Source organism: Pygoscelis adeliae, unplaced genomic scaffold (genome assembly GCF_000699105.1).
Source record: "Pygoscelis adeliae isolate BGI_AS28 unplaced genomic scaffold, ASM69910v1 Scaffold267, whole genome shotgun sequence".
Classification (NCBI taxonomy): Eukaryota; Metazoa; Chordata; class Aves; order Sphenisciformes; family Spheniscidae; genus Pygoscelis; species Pygoscelis adeliae.
The window spans coordinates 163188-185167 of record NW_008825150.1 but is presented as its reverse complement, the minus strand read 5'-3'; the positions used below and the strand labels follow the sequence as shown (position 1 = coordinate 185167).

At 38.3% G+C, this 21980-nt stretch overlaps 1 protein-coding gene across 1 annotated transcript in view; it reads right to left on the bottom strand.

The window, feature by feature from the left end:
* COG5 (component of oligomeric golgi complex 5) overlaps window positions 1-21980 on the bottom strand; it is a 193646-nt gene that overhangs the window by 120640 nt on the left and 51026 nt on the right. The window lies entirely within an intron of this gene.

Here is a 21980-nt window from a genome sequence, read left to right as displayed (position 1 = left end):
GCTTAACACACCAAGACAAACATTACTTAGGTCTAATCACAAGTTATACCACACTACTCCCACATTCACTTAGGCCTAAAGCAAGAGTTGTTGAACTACTTTAAGGTTCCCCCACCCACCCGTAAGGTTCTCACAACCTTACTTAACCACCACCTACTGAACCTGCTACTTTCTATTTTGCCCACTAACTGTCTCCTCAACTGCCTGGACTGCCAGGCTCAAAGGGGGAGTGGGCAGCGACTCCACATCCAGCTGGCGGCTGGTCAGCCCTGGGGCTGATACTGTTTAGTATCACCATTAGTAACCCTGGTGATGGGACAAAATTAACCCTCTGTGAGTTTACAGGTGACAGCAATTTGGGGGAAGTGCTCAGTACCCTGGAAGGCAGGGCTGCCATTCTGAAGAACCTCGACAACCTTGAGAAATGGACAGACAGAAACATCATGAAGTTCAACAAAAGCAAATTAAGCCCTGTTCACCTGGGATGGCATGACCCTGCGCACCCAAACAGGTCGGGTGCTCACTGGCTGGAAAGAAGCTTTGCAGAAAAGGACCGAATGGATAGTAAGTTGAACATAAACCAGCAGTATGTCCTCGTGGCAAAGGCAGCCTACTGTGTACTGGACCGGACATAGCAAGGGTGTAGCCAGGACGTTGAGGGATTCTTATTTAGAAAAAGGCCACTTGTAAGGCCACTGTACTCTGTGCCTCCCAGTACAAGAAAGACATCGACAAACTGGCGTGAGTCCAACAGGGAACCACCAAGACAGGGGACTGAAGCATACGAGCATGAGGACAGGCTGAGAGAACTGAGTTTGTTAACCTAGAAAAGAGATGATTAAGAAGAGACCTAATGGCTGTCTTCTGCTACCTAATAGGTGGTCAGGAAAAGATAGAGCCAGACCTTTCTCAGAGGTGCACACGGATAGGACAAGAGAAAAGAGACACAAGCTACAGCATAGGAAATTTTGATTAGACATCTGGGGAGAATACCATATTTGTGGTGCTGTACCCCTTACCCATGGAGGATATTAACCAGGAATGCACACATTTTATTTTAACAGAATTAAAATTGGTGAAGTGTGAAACATTAAGATCTAGAACTCTAAAAAATCACCCTAAACTTCTTAAGCTTTCCCTCAAAAGAAGTTGATTCAAGAAACTTCCTCAAGAGCTCCCAAAACATTTTTAGTAAATAAAACTGCATTTTTTCTAAATTCCCTGTAATAAGGTACTCCCAAAGAACTGTAACATTCCTGCCATTCATCATCAGCATTTGGGTAGAGCTGAAACCAACTCCACCCTAAATATTCTATCTGAGCTATGGCCTAGAAATCAGAAAACATTCAGAAGAAAATTTCTTACACCAATACCTATAAATTACAAGTACAACAGGTCCGTAACATGAAGCAGAAGTTACAATCATGAAAACAAAACCAATATCTATATCATTTACAAAGTCCACATTTTATTCTGATAATTAAGATTGTTCTTCATCAAAAACAGAGAAAAAAAGCCACTTCTCCATAATAAATTCACTTAAGTTTAATTTAGACACTGCACAGATAAGGAACTGCTCTTCAGATGTACGTGGACTTTCAAAATCAAATTTATTGTAGCAACAAAGCAATAATACCTCTACAAGTCAATACTCCTCTTGGGCTTTTTTTGGAGCTAAAAATAAAAGAATGTTGCCAGTAAAAATCTAAAAATTTCTGTTTTGAACAGACTTCACAGCATCACAGATGCAAAGCAATGTGTACAGCATATGTGAAAAAGATGGAAACAGAAAGGGGGACAGAAAGGTACAATATGGAACAGGAGAGAGATGAAGCCCAAGTGGGGGATTACTGAAGAAATGAACTTATGGGTTGAAAGAGATGAGAATGATATTCTGCTCAAAAATAAGATACAGAAAATATGAAGGAATGTAACTCATGAAAGGATACAAATACAAATCTGTTCATACAGTTTGGTCTTATTAATCTGTAAGAGTAATTTAGTGCCATCATCTGCTTTCCACCTTGACAGTTTCCTCCCCGCCCCCACCTAAGCCCATAGCTTTGCACTGCTTGCTCATTACCAATGCCAACGGCGTTTCTGCTCAAATTTCCGGAGAGAATCCAAAACTGGAAAACAAAGGGGTGAATAAAGCTTGTTTTTAATAAATTTCAAACAGATATTAATCAGGATTTTTACTGTCAGGAAAATATTTCTTAAAATCCGAATAGGTGAACAAAAGCAGTCCTCCTTGAAATGGAGCGTCACATCAGTATATAAAATGAAGCAGGATGAAAAGAAATGTACTCTCATATCTGCAAGAGATAATTGCATTGAAAATATATTGCAACTGCATCATAAACCCATGTAAAGGAATTATGCCCTTCCGACTGTATTACTGGAGTGGCTGAAGAAAATCATCTCTCTCCCAAACAAAGACAAGGACTCATCTATATGAAAGTATATGACTTTGGCTCTCTCTTATTTACCTAAGTTAGCATCATAACCAAAGCCATGAAAGCAAGCAAAATAGTTATGAATGGGATAGAGGGATGTAGAAGATAACCTAAATTTACATGTTGGCCTAAAAACACCAGTGGTTTTGGCAGCTTTTTAATATTATTAATATTTTAATATTTATATTTAAATAATTAATATTAATTCATTAATATTGAATGTTATCATTCAATAGCTAAGTAGAATTTCTCAACATAGAGCATTATGTAAAGGTACAATGATTCAGTTTCCATCAGTACCATGCCACGTTGCAATAGACACATACAATGATAAAAGAAAATGAAGGAAAATGGATGATGTGTTTTGAAAATCTTAGTCAAAAATAACTTCTTTCAAACATCCCACCAGTTGCTGAGATGACAAAGATGGCTGACTCTTCGCTGAATCAGTGCCCTCGAAGGAGAGCAGAAGAGGTGTTGATTCATTTGTGTGTTTTAATTCATTATGTTAATGACCCAATTCTTATACTTTTACATCTGGATAAAGGTATACATGGACAGTTACAGACTGTCATGGTTAAACCCCAGCCGGCAACTAAACCCCCCGCAGCCGCTCGCTCACTCCCCCCCATGGGATGGGGGAGAGAATCGGCAGAGTGAAAGTGAGAAAACTCGTGGGCTGAGAGAATTCATTCACTCCTTCCCATGGGCAGGCAGGTGTTCAGCCATCTCCAGGAAAGCAGGGCTCCATTACACATAACGGTTGCTTGGGAAGACAAACGCCATCACTCTGAAAGTGCCCCCTTCCTCCCTTCTTCCCCCAGCTTTATATGCTGAGCATGACGTCATATGGTATGGAATATCCCTCTGGTCAGCTGGGGTCAGCTGTCCCGGCTGTGTCCCCTCCCAACTTCTTGTGCACCCCCAGCCTACTGGCTGGTGGGGTGGTGTGAGAAGCAGAAAAGGCCTTGACTGTGTGTCAGCACTGCTCAGCAAAAATGAAAACATCCCTGTGTTATCAACACTGTTTCCAGCACAAATCCAAAACATAGCCCCATACTAGCTACTATGAAGAAAATTAACTCTACCCCAGCCAAAACCAGCACACAGACTTAAGGTGTACAAGTCTACAGTTACCTTACTGAGTTAGTCATTTCTAGCTGCACTTCATTTTTTCATTTCAGTGAGATATATCCTACTTTTTTTGAGATTTTGTCATTATTTTTGCACTAAAACATGCATCCAAAAATGTCAGTTTATACATGAGAGAACATGGATCACTTCTAACACATACTGTAATTGCCAGGAGATACTTTAGGATCAGTAGTGCTACAGTGCTGTAAAATCACATTTAAAAAAAAAACATGCTATTATCTTGGCACCTGGATAAGGGGGAATACTACTTTTTTCTTTACTATATATATAAGCTGCAAACATTTCTTTCATATTCCTCTCTTCTTATGGGTCTCTTCTGCCTCTTTTCAACACCCACCATTTACCCCTTTCATACTTACACCTTCAGGAAAACATTTCTGCAAAAGCAGAACTGCATTTTCTTTAGTATCAGCTATGTTAACTCCCTCAGTACTTTAGAATATATGTAATTTTTATCTTTAATAAATGCATATTTAATTCCTCCCACCTCTTCCTTGGCATACCATCAATAACTTCCTGCAATTAGCTGCAGATTTACTTGATTTTATCATCTTTAGAGTCAACAGATGTTGCATAGGCTATAAATCACACAGGTTTTACATACCTCAGATACTTTGTGGGAGAACAAAGTGAACCTTGCGTTATCCAGAGTGCTTCTGTAGACAATGTGAACATAACTGCAAAATTTTAAAACATCATGCAATATATCTTATTTCCTGCTGTAAAGCCTTTTTAAAATTTAGAGATCAGCCTATGGCAGAAATCGGTCCAGTCTGCCAGCATTCTTGCCAATTCTTCTAGCAATAATAAAACTTCGCAACAGTACTAAAAAGATGGGCAAGAAAATAATGTTTTTTGAAAGCCAAACCGAACATAGCAGTGTTCAGTTTCCAAATACTTGCATTTGAAGTTAGCCTCCACAGGTGCCCGTCTTTCGACCTTCCAACAGAAGTATTTAACCATGACACAAAGACTGACAGCAGTTACCTCTGATGATGCTTTAATACCTTCTATCTTGTACGATTTGGATAGTGAAACCGAAAAAAGGAAACAGCTCTAAACCTTTCCTCTCCCCCCTCAACATTTGTTGCATTTTGCTAGAAAAGTTATATAGATACAAATTGGTAAAATACAACTCTCGCCCTTAGCACTTACTATGATGTTTAGCTGTACCTGCAGTAACAAGAATGCAAAGAAGCTGAAGGAAATGTCACATCCCTCCCAACCTACCCCATACGAGCTGCTCTGTAGTGTTCAGCATAGCCTCCAAACCTGCTAGATCACAAACCTGAATCATTGCTCACCTACAAACACCAGTGAAAGGGAATTTGAACAGCATACTGCACAGCTGCTCCTCAAAGATGGAACAAAATGAAACAACCCCCTAATACATGCTCCAGGTCTGCCTTTAGACAGCTGTGGCACCATACCTTTTGTGCTACCTGTAAAAGTTCTTCAACCACCTAAGAGAGTACTATGGTTTATTACTACTAGTCTGGGATCTTTCATGCATACTGACCGTGATTTTTTCCAAGAAAAACATACTTATATTGCTAAAATTAGGAAGCACATACATGTATGAAGGTTGAGAATTACCATGGATTAAGATTTCATAAAAACATACTTGTCTTCTCAATATGATTAAACATCGATGCAAACAGAAGCCATAGTTTTTCTTCTGTTATTTTGAAACAGATAAAAATGAAAAGCTAAGTCTTGTCAAATATGGGACTGATGACACATTTGAGTTCTGTTATCATTAATGCCCCACAGACACAAAATTAAAAATTAATGTCTTTGGTAGCAGAGTTCAAAATAATGAGCTAAATGCTAAAAATATCAAGAACTTGTTTTTTAAAAGACTGCATATCCAAGCAAGCGAACAATAAGTTCAAGCAAGTCTTTCAGTTGTTAAAGGCACAAATTGTTAACAGATGGGTGATAACATTTAATTTAGCAAATAATTGTTACTAAATAAATAATGCTGGTATTTTCTTTGTAGAATTACATAATTATCTATGAGCCAATTATTATTACCTACATCTGTCAGCCAATTATATCTAATAATCGACACAAAAAAGTTGCACAGAGAAAAAAAAGTGCTGCTTGAAGGATAAAACATGTTTAGCAATTTAATACTTAAAAATAAAATTGAGAAAACATACAGAATCATTGTGTACTCATATGATTCTATCACAATTTTTATTACAGTTTCTTTAATTCTAAATAATATTTAGTCTGACAACAAATTTTTCTCAAGCCTCACAAAGCATAATTTGTGGAATTCACTGCTGATAGTTATGGATCATTTCAAGATCAGGAAAGAAACAGATTCTTCCCTAAAACTAACATTATCATTGTTTAAATTAAACACCTTTTCCTTCAGGGGGAGAAAAAAAAAATTAAAAAATTCAGGGGAAAAACAATTTCTCAATAGCGTATACTGAATTTTCTTATAGGAACCCAATCCTGAAGTAAAGAAATTATTACACTGCACCACAATTAAGATTTACATTTTCCAACATCCAGAAAGTGTATTTTGCCAAGCAAAAAGAAAATAATAAAAAAGTAAAAATAACTATTTATCTTTAGCAGAAAATGAAGTAAAGATTATCAATGGTCTTCAAAATTAACGGTATTGATACACTCATTACCATTTATCACTGAAACACTGGAAGTCAAGAAGCAGCAGCAGCAGAGAGTCTTGACTGGAAACATGACAACATCTGCAATTCTAATATGTAAAACTTTTTACTGTCAAATATATCTCCCCGGGAGATCCCTGCTCAGAGAGCGGCATATAATCTCTAGAACTGAGTAAAATGATCGTCAACAGATCCTAAGAGACAAGCTCCTGGGTTAGCTGTGGTCTCCACTATTAGCTTCCATGACTTGATTTTGCCCTCAGGTTAGCCAAGCTCCTCTTCCAACATGGGGTACTGAGCCTAAAGCATGGACAACTCAGAAAGCAGAAGCTCCATGGAGCCATAATTTATGGTTTAGCAACATTATGAGCAACGGTACTGTTAACATTTGATAATCCTCAATTCCTGTTTCTTTTCTGTTAACCATAATATCACTCCTTGAGCCCACGTAAACATTTAGCAATCACTGCTTTCCATGACGACTGAAATGCACGTTGCATGGTTATGTTGTGAACCTGCCACCCGACGGTTTCATTCAACACCTTTTAGTGCTTGCAATGGAAGAGAGCGACTGTTCATTATGTCTCTTTGCTCTTCCCACAGCATTCATGATTTTATATACCATCACATTCCCCCCTCAGTCATTTTAAACTAATTTAGAGGGGGTGGCCACTGATTGCTGACTGACCTCTCCACCCTCACCATACCACAGGAGCATTTGCCATGTATTTCTCCACTGGATAATCTTGGGAGTAGCATGTCACGGATTTATCAGATGCTATGTAAGTACTTCTCTGACACAAGAATCTCGACAGAGTTACTGACAGTTGGCAGGCAGGCTCACTAACCGTGCCAGTGCTAGCGCAGCGCCGAGCCTGACCCTGACCCCTGTAGGTTTCTACTGACTCTTTATGCCATGCAAGGAAAGAAGTCATAATTTCTACCAACTGAGAAAAACAACGAAACATTTGTGAATATTCTTTCAAATAAAACTCTTGATTCACTTAATTGATTTTATGACCTTCTTTGTCATTTTATTTGCAAACTAAGTATGTGAAAAGGGACTTTTTGTTTTAGAAAAAATGTACGGGGAAAGCATTGCAACATGAAAATTTGCAGAAATACATGAACTCATGGGTACTTTGGGTACAGTCTAAAATTCCTTTCTGTGTGTTGCAACTTCTAAGAAAAAAAAATGGAAGGTTAAAAAAAAAGAAAATCGAAAGACCCAGTCAGGGAAATGTTCAAAGTCCTAAATTCGGAAGTACATAACACAGAGACACATGTGAGGCTTCTCAGTTGTGTGGCTGGAGATGACGAGAAAGTAAAGAGCAATAATAGTTGCTCTAGGATATTGGCTCCCCTGAAGAAACTTTCAATAAAGCAGCCAGAGCCACCAGTAACCGGCCAGTCTCACTGTGAAGGTCTGCCTGACTTCCCAAGAGCAGCAGCTATGCTGAGTAACTACTCAACCTGTGCAACGCCCTTTAGAAAAGGAAGAAAGATTTGCATTTTGTTTTTGAAGACACTGGTGTACTTACATAGCACTGGATTGCTGAAATGGTGAGAAAGTGGCAAACAGAAAGCATCAGAAGGGCCTTAAGGTCTGACTACTCCAAAAGCACCAGCAAGACACGGTGGCACACTGGGGCTGAACACTGGTCAATCATTCTCAGTACAAAACGTTTTTTCCAAGGCTGGTATGGTTTTGCTGGTATGGCTCTTCCAGAGAATTCTTTCAGCATATGTGTAGTGGTGCAAATGCATTTTTGCCAATGCAGCCTCTGTTAGCTCCTGATTGAAATGGGATAAATTACACCAGCAAAAGCACTTTTGTACACTTAGGCTTTTTGCTGATATAAAAATACTGTGGACCTTTCATTTCATTGCCATGATGCTGCACTAGGAAGAGTTTGTAATCTAGAGCTGGATTTAATATAACTCTTTTAGTGAAGAATAGAACATAGAATCAACTGTGTTACACTTAGTAAGCAAAGCTAGTGAAAAATGACAGTTTTTCATCTGAAAAACTGAAATACTGACAAATTCCAGCTACTGAACATCTTAAATGAGCGTGGCTGTCTTGGTACTTGCATCACAGCAGACTTCAGCGCCACAGCAGTCCGGACGTTGCGGCAGAGCTAGGAGGCAGGTGACAGCCATTGCAGATGGAGACAGTCTAGGAACACAGTACTCTGGCTGCAGCTTACAGCAAAAGCCCTCCCACTGTGCAAACTCTATTACATTACTACTTTATATTTCTTGCTGTTTTCTGATCCAATTAAAGTCATTGTAAGTAATTAAAAAGGCAGGATTAGCTGACTGCATTTCAGGAGACATTACACAGATCATATTTGTAAATAAAATGGCTTATTAGGACTCACTAAAGTAGAGGAACCTGGCAGAGGTGCGTGTTAGCAGTGCCCTCAGAGAGGCAGGGTCAGCCATCGGATCGGCAGCCCTTGGTCCTGCCTGTGATGGCCAGCACAGCCACCAGCGGGCTGCTGGGACGGTTCTGATGGACCTCAGCTCCTTCCCTCTCTGAGAGCAAGCACTAAAGAGGTAATAAGGCTCTAGGACAAGGAATTACTTGAGTACAAGTATAAAAATTCCAGATTTAACAGAGTTTCCATTTGTTTTACACAAAGGAACTAAGAATTAAAACTGTAGCCTCTGCAAGGCACTGGCTTTTGTTTTTTAATCCATGTTTGCAACTGTTATAAATGAGAATTCAAAATTAAATGCATTGTTTTATAAGATATTTCAGTAACTGTTTGGAAGCAGCTATTGCTTCCTATTTAAAGAAAAATATTTTAATTATGTCATATTATGTTATGAAATAATTTAGAGGGGAAAAACAAGTAAGGCCTATCCAATTCCAAAGTACACATCTCTTCTGATTTCTGTTTTGCTACAGTTTTAGGTTTGTCATGAATTGGATGAAAACCGGACTTCAAAATGTCAAAGCTTCCCAGAAAGCAGCAATTCCAAGTTTCATCTAACTCTTCCGAAGACTCGTTTTCATCCACAAAGTTAATTATGCTTGGTCTGACTTTGGCAAGCAGCACTAGAGATCAAGGCAAATTGCTGGAGCAAGGGAAAGCAGACAGGTCTTCAAAGGCATTCTAGGTAAGATAGAGCACTCCTTAGGAGCATCAAGCTTCAATAATAAAATTTCATATTTGATAGCAGGAAATAGGAAAATAATTTCATTGGCTCATTTAGAGAATGCCAGTTTTCCATCTTCTCATATACAACCACAACAAGTAGTGGCTTCTAAAAAGAAAAAAAAAAAAAGGGGGGGGGGTATATATTTACAAATAATCACTCAGAGTTCATACATCACAACAAACGACAGAAAAGTTTTGTATGAAGTCTGTTGCAGGGGTAAAATAAACTGAACACAATTCCCATTTTAGAAATACAATGAGATGAAAAAAGTGAAATTGAGTATCAAAGGCTCACAGCAACTAAGAGGAGGGATGTCTGTCTGGGCTCACCGAGGGAATCATGTTAAGTTAATAAAATGCATAAACCACCAAAAGTACATTTCTGAGAGGAGAAAAAACATAAAAAGAAACAAACATTCCTTGGTCTGATAAAGTAGAACATTTCAGAATACTTCCACCCATGCTTCACATCTTTGAGGACCCATATTTTGGGAGTCTAAGGACTGTTTGTACATATGTTCTTCATTCTGCCTGCACTCTCCAAGTAACTACTCAAGCTGCTGTGAGTCTCAGCCTCCCTTACCCTCTGCCCCGAGTAAAGCCAGAAAATCTGGTGTACAATCAGGAAAGAGGAAGCAGAAGATGGAGAGAGGGACCTAACCACTGTTCCTTTCCCTAGAAAACGACAGAGAAGGCAAACATCAGCAGCAACAGTGCCAAGAGTTCAAAAAATGAGTCAGCCCTCAAGAAACCATGGCATGGTTCTAACCTTTTTAAAACACTGGTATGTATATTTTACTTTGTTTCTCTATTTCTGAACTTCTAGAGAACCCTTGCTTTGCATTCCCAAGGTTTTCAGAAGTCCTGAGAACTAATCTTTAAAGTTCAGATTCTCAAATGTTATCTCGATAGTAGCATCTAAAAATTTGGAAATACATGTAAGTAGCATGAGATTTTCAGTCCTACATTGCCACAAGCTAGCAATGCAGTCATAGAGGCATAGTACTGCCTTTCCCTTTCCCAGAGAACATCTAGCAGCTGGGCCAGATCTTCAAAGGAATTTTCGGAAAAAAAGGGGCACAGTGTGATAAGTCTGGGCCTGATAACAAAAGGAAGCTATAGTATCCCCATTTGCAAGTGATATGTTTTACGGAGAAAGGTTAAGAAGCTGTTTTTTGCAGCTACACTTCTCTCACTGCCTCCTCCTGAAAGTGATCACTTTGCTGGCTCCCCTCCAGCAATGGCTTGAGAGGGATCAGACAATTCACCAGTGAGAACCGCATGGAGAGCCTGCAGGCAGAGGTAAGAGAGAAAGCATCTTAATGGGAAAAAAACTGCAGACCAGAGATTTCTCTTATGTAAGGGAAAACATACTGGAGGCACTGTGAGGGCTTGAGAATTACTGGACACTGGAGGTATAATAAAGTACAGGATTCACCCACCTTTTTTCATGCAGTGTGGACAGGAAAAAAGATCCCAAGATCTACATACACATTTTATCAGGATTCCAGCAAGTCACAAATCCAAAAAACTTCCAAAACTACCCTTGTTAGATGGATTTTGCTTTGCAAATGTGACTCATCTCCACCACAGAAGAGTTATTTCATGGTGTATCACCTGTTAACCAACGGTGTCCTTTGAACCCGTTTTGAGACTACAGAGCACAACATAAATCTGCCACAGCTTTTTGGCACCTCCTGCCAAGTACTTGCTCATACTCTGCAAAATTATGCAGACTATTAACCTTACGTAAATTTTAAGAGGCTGTCTTCCCAAAGAACATGCAGATGGCAGACCTTCGCAGTTCATAATAGCAGTGACCAGGACCAAAACAGATAAGGAATAACCATTAAATTATTGTTATTCTCCACCTGAATTCAAGCACAACACCACTGTGCAATTGCTGTACAAGGAAATGAACTGAAATACAGTCCATGAAAAACAAAGGGTGCTGTGACACCTTAATAACTCTACAAAACGTCTCTTGGAAGGACAGCCATAAACGTTATGTCTCTCTGCCTCATCATATCTAAGCACTTGCAGCAGTGAAAGCATAGCTCATTTTGGATTCAGAAACAAATTTACCAGACAATCCTACATATTTTCAGTATGAAACAGCATACCAACCCTGACAAATATTTTCTTTATCTTCAGCACAAGGTTCCTAGAAGTAGTCAAAAGTAGTTATCATAAGATTTATACCGAGTCAAATATTAATGTAAATATTTCTATGAACTCTTAGCTTCTAGTTTCAATTTAATTATTTTATAGACTTGCTTAATATGTTATTGCTTAATACGCTTAAAATGTTTTGACTGGTCCAGTCAATGTTGAACAAAGATAAAAAGAGTGCAAATTACTTAAGAAAACTGTTCTTCATCTGGAAACAGTTTTCCAACACACACTGATAGGTTTTCTGCCCATCTGTTAAACCAGCCCCATCAAATTGTTTTGAGGACAAAAAAGGGGGATAGAAAAGAAGACTCTCAGTACTCATTATGACTCATCCAGTATTTTTCACTAGCTTTGCTTACTAAGTGTAACACAGTTGATTCTATGTTCTATTCTTCACTAAAAGAGTTATATTAAATCCAGCTCTAGATTACAAACTCTTCCTAGTGCAGCATCATGGCAATGAAATGAAAGGTCCACAGTATTTTTATATCAGCAAAAAGCCTAAGTGTACAAAAGTGCTTTTGCTGGTGTAATTTATCCCATTTCAATCAGGAGCTAACAGAGGCTGCATTGGCAAAAATGCATTTGCACCACTACACATATGCTGAAAGAATTCTCTGGAAGAGCCATACCAGCAAAACTTTTCTAGTGTAGAACAGACCTAAGCTCCCCAGGCACCTCAGCAGTGAAAGAGCACAACATCGGAGTATGCACCGATGGGGCTCCGTAAGAGGCATCTATTTTGATTTCCAGCTAGCCCCTCAAGCACGCACCGCCAGGCAGACAGCAAGCTGAGAATTAAGAATGATGCTGTCACACAGCAGTGCATGGGCTGCTGCTCAGCAAAAGTCTATTCTAAGCAAACTGGTCTTCAGCACTGTTCACAGTGCGATCAAATTGTTCTGCTGTGAATTAGTATTTCCCCAGTTTTCAGTGTAAAAACTAAAAAATGGAATATAACAAAAACAAATTACTGGACAATACCTAACTTTTTTAAATAGAGATACTGAGCCTGTGCAACTTCCTCAAGTAGGTCAGATGATTTAACCTGAGACACTTGGCTACAGACAGTTACCTGCTTTTGTAGATGAGCTATTTTTATCTTAATGGCAGCTAACAGTACAGATATCCAGTAAATGAACCCAGTATGTTAAAAACAAAATCGCAGCAAGTGAAAATAATTCAAACCCAATTCAAACTACTCCATTTAATGATTGTATAGGTCTCATAAAATGAAAGTACATTAAATAAGCAGAAAAGATCGATATGACCAAGAGGCACCTGCATATTGATCAAGGAACAGAACTGAAGAGAATTACGTCTGATGCTTTGCCCTAATTAGCTGCTTCTGCTCATGCAGCAGGGCTCATCTCCACGATTCCCTTACACCCCAACCCAGTGACTACACAAACTGCCACTCTCTTTCATTCTTCTCCCATCCCTTAAGTTTTTAAAATAGCATTAATACTTATATTATATGTACTATACTTCTACTGTTTTATGAAATTGGCATAATTATAAATTCAAAAAGTAACAACAGATGCTTGGTGGATGGATGAAAAATGGAATTGTAAGTCAGCTTATCCCCCAGTAAGACAGGGGATATTTTGTGCTGCAAAAAAAGCTAATGAAGAATTATGTAAGAGTTTCAAAAATATGTGACATGGAAAATTACAATAAAAATTGGAAGTGTTCAGAAAAAAAAAATATATATACCAAAATTCTTCAACATACTATGTACACAAAAGACTTCCAGCTCAAAGATGAAAATGGTTGGAAGGCTTAAGGAGTCTGCAGGTCTTGGGATGGAATAAACTCTACAAAAGACAACAATGAAGATGAAACCATTCTTTTTCAAGGAAAAGCTGCTCTGCCATTGACTCTATCTTCTAGATGCTCAGGGTTTGGTTTTTTTTCTTTTTATCTTTTACTTGATTTTTTTTCTTAAAATGTATTAAAAGGCCTCCAGAATTCAATAGTGTTAATACATTTAAGCTTTATCAGACTTGTAATCTTATTTTAAAAAATCAAATTAGTTTATTACCTTTTATTAACCTTTTTCCATTTGTAGTTGCAGAAATTAAGTGACAAAGGGCGACAAAAGGATCCTGAAAGCTTTGTTAGCAAAACAGCTGTGTTCAATGCTTGTCTCAGAGTCTACACAAAATTCATGACTGAATTTTCTTATCCACGTTTAGAAAAAAGTATTTAAAACCACAACATACACCATAGCAATCTCAATCCACAGCATGCAGATCACCCCATACATCTGTACAATGGTAAAAGAATGCTATCACGATAAAGATAAAGCAAAAATTAATTGGCAAAAATTATTTTCAGGAGTACTGATTAGAATTATGATTGTCTCTGTTACTTGTTATGTCCCATATCATTAGTCAAAAATTATTCTGTCAAAGGCAAATGTTAAACTGACCCAGGTTATGAGTCATTCCATTTACCCTTTCTGAGTCGTGCCATAAGGTCAGCTTTCTCCCACTCCTCTGGAATCTACTGAGTGTTCAGAGACCTCCAGGGGAGAAGGGGAACAGCAGTGATTCAGATGCTTACTTGTATATAATCTGACCATACTATAGATTTTAAGAAAGGGAAGATACTGAGATCTGGTACCAGACCCAAGTCTCTCGTGATTCAGTTCCACATCAGTTTATGCTACCAATCTAAACTCCAGCTGCTGTGGCTCCCTCCCTTCCACAACTCCAGCCACGTTGTCTCCTCCTCTCCTCTGCACCCACACAAGCATCCTGCCGAAAGTGACCCCATTAGCTTTCAGCCAGATCAGTCCCTTGCGTCAGTGCCTCACTCCTCCGGACACACATGCATCAGCACCTAATGCAAGGAGCAACTACCTGTGTGTGGCAGAGATGCAAGGAGAAAAGAATCACAGGAGAACAATTTGTATCAATTAACCAGACATGGAAGCCAATCTTTAATCCACTGCGTGTATGAAGCTCCACATTAAAGCAGTGAAATACAGAGCTCTATGAAGTTTTGGTTCATACTGGCATCAAGTTTCCACCATCTTACTCAGCAATTTCTGTATCTATTTTGATCTCCTTTTACTCAATAACTAATTAACACAGGCATACAACATATAAATAAGCTAATGCATAAACTACTTCTGGCAAAACCACTCAAAAAATTCAAAGCTGAAGTGCAAATTCTGAAGAGAACAGAGTTGAGCAGAGTAACAAACTTAGGAAGACAAAGTGGCAGATTACCTGGTATTGAAACAAATACCTTCAGTAAGTGTAAACTCGATGTGGGAAAAGCAAAGTACCTTTTAAATGGCAATTTGACAAATCCAGATTATTCAGATAATACTTATTATCAGCCTTTTTCAAGTGTTCAATCACTGCCCTTCACAAAAGTAGCTTAGATGGATCCTATGTATATTCACAGTAAGTTATGTATCTAATTCAGCTATTTGCTCATGTTTTGGGGGAAGAGTGATTTATTGCTTGGCAAAGGAGAGGTCTAATGCTATACTGTCTTACAAGCCAGCGAAGAGCAGAAGTCAGAGCCCTGGAGCACTCCTGGTCTGCAGAGCGACGATGCTGTGCTCGCTCTGTGGTAGGCGAGCAAAGTTCTCACCAGACTGCCCCAGTCCTGCACTCGGCACTGTAGCTTTACTCGCCCCGTAGGCTTACAGGTTATTAAATGATCCACATGCGCAGGTCTCATCAGGTTTAGGCCTCCTATGTAGGTCTAACTGCTCCTAAGAAACTATTGAATACGTGTATATTGATTCAAAGTATTGATTCAGCACATTTTAGCACGCTTGTTGAAGAGTAAAAGCAAAACCCAGCACCGCCCCCCTTCCCCAGGGAGCTTTTTTTTTTTTTTTTTTTTTTAACTTTTATAGTTTTATTTCAACTCCAGGTTTCTCCAAGCAGATAAAAGCCTTTACTAATCAGTAAGGGCTATGTGTGGTAAATGTGAACATTACAGATAAGTATTCTGGTGAAATAATCTTAAATTCTATAAAAATATATTATTCAATCAAAGAGGATTCCCGTCCCCACTCCAATTACAAATAACTAACACAGGTGACTTTTTTTTTTACTCCGGTACTTTATTATGGGGGTGGGAGGGGGGAGAGAGAGACTTCTATGGAGAACGGATCAGGAGTAACACTTCTGGCCATGAAGGTGAGTGAAAGGGCAAGAGAGCATAACAAACACCAGGACATAGCAGAAAGGATGACAAGAACATCAGGTAAATAGCAAGCACCACCACCAAGAAACTGAATATAAAACTTCAAAAATTACAGTACACGCCCATTATAGAATAACTTTAATGAACTTGCAAAGACAGTATTTCAGACTAATTTAACCAAGGAAAACTAAATGAAATATCTCTGAAATAAAACAGGCTATACAGATGGAAGTCTAGTACTGTGGGTTTTACCTCTGGGAGTTGCAGCCTGCACAAGATTCTATTCTTTCATTACAAATCTGTTGTGTGGGGGGCGGAGGAGGAGTAACTGTGTTACAGGGATAAAAAGAATAGCACAATTGTTGTAAGAACATCTAGTTTTCTCTATGTATTTCTATCCATCACAATCCATTTTCAACTTCACATCTATTTTTCCTCATTACCTTACCCTATACCGTGTCGGTAAAGAATATTTTAATGCTGGGGGGAAGCACTCCGTAAAGAAAAGCCCCTGAACAGGACATTGCTAATTCATTAGCAATGATCATTAAACAGTCTTCGTTTTAAGAGAACACAGAAAAACAAAGAAAGCTGATCAAGCTCCATCAGGAGAGAGAGGAGGACTGGCAGGAATAGCAGCTGTGCTCTAGCTCAGATTGGATTCGTGTTGGCAGAACTGTGAAATAAAGCCTGCAACATATTGTGCCTTTATCAATCCTGCTTCCCCAATAAAAGACATCCAAGGAATTTAATGCTTATGTTTTGCTTTTCATAGGCTATTTTACTTAGGAGGGTTTGTATACAACCAAATTTATAAAAGTCCAAGATGCATTTATTTAGACATGCTGCTCCTTCGAACAGTCCCATCTAACACATACACTAATATAGACTCATTCATCTGAGTATCTCAAAGTGCTTCATAAACACCAACTGAACAGATGCCATGAATCTGAAAAACATTACTGCCTGAAATTTTTCTGCTATCTGACTTTGTTACAATAATATGTCTTATTATAAAGTAGAAAAGGTCAGTACAAGGGGAAAAGTGTAATTTAAACTATATGTTTAACAGCATTTTGTATCAATTTTAATAATACGTTTTTCACAGTCAATTATGCAAGAGTCAAGTTCCTCCCTTGCCAAGAAAAAAACTAAAAACTAAATAAAAAGACCCAATAGTTTCTTAAAAGGGAGTTTTAAAAAAATTTATGTTTTTTAAAAATTCAGACAAATACAGAGGTATATGTAAGGCACAGATGTAAAAAAATCCTTTTTCTTTTCAAAGAAATGTGAAAATGAACATTTAGGATTACATTATATAGAAACTTATGCACATTTTGTACACTCATTAAATTAAAAAATTCTTAAGTTGTTTTATTTCACGGAGCCTCTCATTTCTGGGCATAGAACACAAAAAAGGGAAGAAAAAACTAAAGAAAGAAAGGACAGAGAAATGTGTAGGAAGATCTCGAAGCACATAAATACAGTGTTGTTCTTTGTGTTCCCATGTAGAAAGTACAAAAGTAGGTCACCTGTTATGTATTAGAACACAGCGATATAAAACAACTTTTGACTACCTTGGGGGGGGAATCTTTTTGAGTATGAGATTACATAATACACAGTGCAACTACCTCAACCTGCTTTAAATAAGTAACATTTCAGAATTTGTGAATCTGATGAGCCAAAACTTTCACAGCTCAGACTTTCAAACCTGAAACTGGGGCTAGAAACAGAAGCTCAAGCCCGGCAACTTCAGGAGTTCAATGACTTGTTATTTTCTGAGCAAGAATTCAGAGAAGAACTTCCCTAAGAACAGGATCACTGCACTCGTGCCTTCTCAAGTGGGATCATTTATCCAGGGAAACTGAACTATTTTCCTTCTACAGGTATGTATACAAGTTCATTTTCCATCTACTCTCTTTCTGCATCAACCTCATAACCCTGATTTCTGTGCTGCTATAGCACAGTAGACTATTATTTTATAAATAAAGCTTCAGATCAAAAAGAAAGAAGAAAAAAAGTGTCATTCACTGCAATTCACAGGCAGGTGAAAGGGTTGCAGCGTAACATTCCAAGGTAGAAGTGCCTTTTCTTTGTGCTCTGCCTGTATCTACACAAGCTGCCAATTTATTTAATCCGTCCACGAATGAAGAGAAAAAGGATTTGTCCAAGTAGAAATATAGCTATAATAAACATGAAGTAGAAACTGTAAGACATCTTTGCCTATTGAACTCCCTTCGAGACTAAAAATAAACTTCTCCAGACTTAAAAATGCTCTAATTGGTTCAAAATCCAGCCTGATATGTTCAGCCTGAAAACCAGATCACTCTACGCGTAACTCAATGCATAACTATTGTAACTGGAATGGAAATGTGGCATAACAGTATGATAGAAACTTTAAATACTTACAAAGAAAACCCTACCATCCATAGATCTGATTTATTCACAGGTTTTACACTCACCAATAAGACAACTATCTGTAATACTCAGTATTTTACTAGAAAACCAACATTGTGCTTTACATATCACCAGATAGATGTGTTTGCTTTAGTAATACAGATAGGAGCAGTATTTATTATATTCACAATGGCAGAATTATAATTTTGTCTCTTATTTACCATGCTCAACTACAAAAGCAATTTTTTGATAACAAGCATCAGCTTAAGGCAGACAGAAGTGAATTCATTCTAATAATTATGGGTACTAGTGCAACAATTCACATTTTTTGATGTATCAAAGATCATATCTAGATTACAAACATAAAGGAGAGCGTAATTTCAACACCATTTCTTCATTCATGCTTATTTTAACATGAGTTCAAGTAATGAAAGCTTAAAAAGAACTAGAGAAAAAACAAATTTTTAGATCATTTAAAACCAATGCACAACTACACAGAATGGTTTACGCTCAGAGGTTTCCTTCTTCAAGTATGAATAAAGTACCCCTCTGTAGGCAATGATGAAGGACAGTCTACAATTCAAACAAGTTAATATTTAATAAATTATGAAAGAGAAATTTTCTGTGAGTTTCATGCACTGTTAATTTTTTCAAACCATTGTAATTGTAAAACATCTTGCTGGTTGCCATTTTCTCCACAAAGGTGATGGGGTACCTTGGAGAGTTGTGTATTTTATTATTATTAAGGAAGAATTACTTCAGACTACTTATAGGACATTCCATTAAAAATCTTGTCTTGAAATTGCAGTATTTGAGTCTACCCAAATTCTGTTTTTCACAGTAATTTTTCTTCAGGTCTTTAAAGCTATCGATATTTACACAGTCAATCATGCTCATCTTTTAAACAGTTAAGGAAAGGAAAGCACCACATTCAGATGCAATTGCTACAGCGCTTTCTCATGATATTTAAAAAAGCATACTGATGCATGAAGCTTAAAGTGAAATAATTTTCCCTACTGCTTTTCGTTCATCATGCAAGGTTGCAGTTTGGAAAATTGCTCAAAAACGATAGAGACTCTATTTTTTTAATAACTTTTAGTAGTTAGCACTTGCCTACAGTTCCCATCTTCAGATCTCACAGCATTTTTGGCTACTGTTTGAAGCATTTTTATAAAGGGAAGAAGTTGAACACCAAGTAACTTGTCCGAGTAACAAGTTTACATTTAAACCAAAGTTAAAACCCAAGTCTTGTGAACAGCGTTATAACAGAAACATCATTCTTTGTCTCTTAACTAATACTGCCTTGGGATTTTGTCCAATGCTTCATCCATTCCCAGCTGACTAATTAATTTTTCCCCAGGTTTTTTCCTTTGACTTATTTCTACCCATGAGTATAACCAACTTAACCGGAGAGTTATGAAATCTCCCGAAGTGGGAGAAGTGAAGAAAAGAACTTTCTTACACCTTCAACTATGTATCTATAATCTTTTTAAACTTTAACAGCTGGTCTGGTTACACAAAGGAAAATCCCAAATCATGATAGCCCCCTGGTATTTGAAATGAAAGTTTCAGATTAAAAATATAAGAGATGACAGGAATACTGTTCCTTCATTTGTACAAAAATCTAAATTTCAGCAGAGATTGATTCTAGTACTGTAAATAGATCTGTGTCTGTCTTGCCTCCTTCCCAACCCCCACACAGATAATGATCCTTCTCCTGATACATTTAAGCAGAAGAAATGCCAAAAGAAAAACTTTGTTAATTGGAAGGGGGAGAGCGGAAAAAAAATGAACTCCATTGTGAAAATAAATAAAACCAGGGTCAAAATGTCCATTCAAACCATGGCCTGAACTGATTTTTCCATTGCCATTGCAGCAGGCTCATCCTTGGTGAAAACCTCATTTTGGAAAGCCCCTGGGCTGAGAGGACATTATCTCAAATTCAGCATTCTTTCTTGGTATCTTTTTGGAAGTAGTATTCCACTTTGGAGAATGCACAATTAGGTATTTTAACAAACTGTAGCAGGGAAGTGGGTTTTGGTTCTCTTCTCTGGTTCATTACATTAAGGTGGGTAATGGTACAAACTCATCAACCAGCAAGAACTGGGAAAACGAAAATGAGCAGAGCACTGACGTAGCTCCGTGCTCTCCATCTCATGGACACCAGCCAGAAGGATTAAGGGCTTCAGCTTTTTGCCTTCCTCTCGCACCAGCTAGCGCAGCACATTTTCCCATGTCTTTTGATGCACTGATGGGTGTGTAGCCCTTCCTCCCAGTTCAGACAGGGGCTTTGTTCACCTCAAAACTGCTCTACTGTCTTCCTCCCACATGCCACACCTCTGCAGAGGCTGCATTGGGTCATAAGGCCCTTAAAGAAACATTTTACATTAGGGTTCACCAATTTAAAAAGTGCTCAGCAACAAAAATACTACAATTCCTAAAACCTGCTGAAGAATCCAAAATGATCAGAATCTATTCCAAAATACTACAAGCAGAATTACTTGCAGACTTTTTAATTCCTTGAATGGAATAGTCTTTTCTTTATTAATATTTGTTTGACAGTAGATTACCTACCTTCTTTTTTGAGCTTGCTTTTTCTTTCCCCAAATTTATCGTGAGATTTCCCTTTGTGGCAGTGTGCTCCCCTCTCCCCCGCGTAAGCAACGACCACCAGTGGGGGTCGTTGTGGCTGCATCCAGCTTATGCTGGACTTTGGGGATGGATGGCAACATGGTAGTCAAGCGCTGTCTGGAGCAGTGACCCAAATGTCTTGCTGATATGCAAATATGACTATAAGTCAATCATCTTACTCTATAAGCAGTGGACAGCCCAGGGCCGGTTGAGCTCTCCTGGACAGCAGTGGGCTGCATGGCGGGATCTCCCCTTGAGTAGGGACGCCTCTCAAGGTTACTCCTCGAGGTTGAGAGATTCCGCACCACAACAGATCCTCAGTAAGTGACTAACAGGTTGCTAAACTTTGAAATCTTAGCTAAGTGATAGAAAGGATTAATTGAACATATATAATCCTTTAAACATAAACCGTTGACCAAGTCTGGACCTAGGTTTGGATCCAGCCACACCTAGACTCCTTTCTGAGAAGGAGTCTAGAAAGCAAGGGGGACCTTTCTGAACCTCATGGCTCAATGGGAGGGTCTCCCTGACAGTTTTGTCTGACCCTGTTCTCTATGCAGTAAATAATCAAGTGTACCTTGCCATCGAATCTTGTTAAATCACTGCTGCATTTACCATTGAGCTCTAACTCACTGTTCCGTATCAATAAAGTGTATTGTTGCTTCTCTCTTATGAGTGAATGGCAGTCTTGCTTCCATCCGCGACACCCTTAACAAAATTATACTGGAGTGTTAAACATACATATGTCACCAGAAAAGGATTTTCATGAGCACAGAAAAAGATTTATTCGTTCATTCTTGGATATTGGAAGACCAGGATCAAGATTTCTGTGAAGCAAGTAGAAGCATGAAACAAACAGTTTACTGTTTGTAATTACTTGTATGTCAGCTCTGACAGAAAAATCTGAAGGACATATGCTAATTACTGTTAAGTGAGCACTTAAGAGTTGTAACAAAGCAACTGAAGCGAGACAACTCACTGTTGTCATAGAAAAACTTTGTAACTGCATTTCCATTCCAGTCTGCAAAGACATTAGGAAGTTTTAGTCACAATTAAAGACCAGGAGAGGAAAAAAAGTGTTAGACATCAATTTCTCAGGCTACAGTTGCTAGAAAGGCCACAGCAGCATAAGACCAACTGATAAAATAACATCTGTTTCTACAGAAACAATTATA